This window comes from Amblyomma mixtum, chromosome 3 (assembly GCF_055824585.1).
Source record: "Amblyomma mixtum isolate Tamu chromosome 3, ASM5582458v1, whole genome shotgun sequence".
In the NCBI taxonomy this organism is placed as follows: domain Eukaryota; kingdom Metazoa; phylum Arthropoda; class Arachnida; order Ixodida; family Ixodidae; genus Amblyomma; species Amblyomma mixtum.
This window is the reverse complement of record NC_143014.1, coordinates 255,360,374-255,362,356: the sequence shown is the minus strand read 5'-3', so window position 1 is coordinate 255,362,356 and position 1,983 is coordinate 255,360,374. Positions and strand designations below refer to the sequence as shown.

Below are 1,983 nucleotides of genomic sequence, written 5' to 3'. Positions count from 1 at the left end.
AATAGGCAAAACATTATGTAAATTTACTTGCAAGAACGCAGGCAAACCGAGTATGGCGTATCTCGGCCATCACCGCAGCCTATGGCACCAGGTGCGTATATATTGCGGCCTTTTGCGTTGTCAGATGGATGTCGTCTTCATCTTCGCTCATCCATTCGTCCTGCAGCGTGAATGTTGGCAAGGAGAGCTAAGTGAAAATCTAGTTGTTAGGAACGGATAGGCGTAGTCAACTGCGATATATGGAGTGATCTGGCATCACCTACTTTTCTTATGTCGGCTGTAGTCCAATGTAGCCAAGCGCGCCCTCTTTTGGTCTAAAAAGCTTGGATAGTGACTGATGAAGGAGGCCCAAGACTTCAGTGGGTCAACTACTGTCACTGACTCGTCCTATATGATGCGCTACGCTGTTTCTACAATACATTCGATGCTTACAACTCCTCTAAACGTCGAGATAGACAGCATTTTTTTGTTGTTTCATCTCACACATCTTTTCGGGTTATTACTGCGCTTCACTCACACAACGTTAGCATAGCACGCGCCAGAACAATCAGGACGCTTAAAAGCTACTGGTGCCCCAGAAATTCTAAGTAATCAGCAGTGCCACTTTTAAAATACCCATTCAATTACGCTACGCATGTCTACTATCGAAGCCCGCTAGACTGACCAGATTGCTCTCTTGAATGCCTGAATCTTCCCTCCAGTGAACGCGTCCGGAAAAACCGGAGCCCCTGGCGCTTACTCAAGAAGGAAGTCGTCGGTCTCTACAAGGCACATGCGTCCCAGGGATGTCGGTGGAGAACCGCCTGAGCGAGTTGCGCAGACGGCAGTCTTAAGGGCGAAGTCGTTGCAGCATCCAGGCGTCGGTGGTTCAGTGGTAGAATACTCGCCTGCCACGCGGGTGGCCCGGGTTCGATTCCCGGCGGACGCATGAGCTCCTTTTCTGTTTTATTCGACAGCATTCCGGTAACAAAAAATTGTATTGCAGACGTTCTTTTGGTAACCTGACTTCTTCACCACGCGCATCGCACGTGATGTATTCGTGATGCATTCGCACGTGAATGCCACTATGCATTCTACGTGGATGCCTCTGGCCCCCACCATGGGGGATGGTAAACGGCCGCAGTCGTCCTCCAATCCAAAACAGTGAACGGCCTTACTTTCTGAGCCCGTGACATAACACACGGGGAGGAGGTCGCCATTGCGTTGGCTGCATCTGATCCGACTTCAGAAACAATTATTTCCTACTCCCGAGGGGCCTGTTGGAACGTCGAGCAGGGCTGGGTGAACCGTTCTTAGCCTACCGCATTCTCCAAAACAGCGTCTACACCGGGGACCCCGCTCACCGGCGTATCGTTTGGGCTCCTGCTCACATCGGCCTTGATGGTGATGAGGCAGCTGACGCCGCCGCCCGCGCGCTCTCTCACCGGACATTCCTCTCCGACCCCGACGATCAGGAACTCGAATTCATTCCAGCTTACACCTCCACAGACAATGTTTTACTCTATCAATCTGGCCGGAGGATATAGTGATAGTTATAGTGAAACCTTTCATTGTAATAAAACATCGTGTTCATAAACCATTTCTGCTCAAAAATGTTTTTGTCCAGAATTGTTGTGCAAGAGGAGCGTAAAGTTTAACAACTTGTTTTGCGGGGGAACAAAACAGAAGGTATCAGTGAAAATCCTTTGCGAGTCTCTAACTTGAGCGCGAAATCCCGCTTCAGTCATGCGTATACCACTAGCATGGTCAAAATTGACTCATCTTCCACGAGTAGCAGTGGCAGGCAATTCTTTGGCGCTGTGCGAATTGGCCACCTTTCAAGTTTATGATGTGAAGAAGTATAATCGAAGAGGGGCACTTGTCTCTCCCCTATAGTGTTTGCACTAACTGCAATACACACAGCGCCAACTAGCCCCGCAACAAGATCCAGTGAATCACTTTTATGTATTCTCCAGTGGATGAACGGCCCGTACTTTCTGATTT

At 49.3% G+C, this 1,983-nt stretch overlaps 1 non-coding gene across 1 annotated transcript; it reads left to right on the top strand.

The window, feature by feature from the left end:
• Window positions 1-857: 857 nt before the first annotated feature.
• TRNAG-GCC (transfer RNA glycine (anticodon GCC)) lies at window positions 858-928 on the top strand. Its single transcript has one exon. It is a non-coding gene; the product is annotated as a tRNA-Gly (tRNA).
• The last annotated feature ends 1,055 nt before the right edge of the window (window positions 929-1,983 follow it).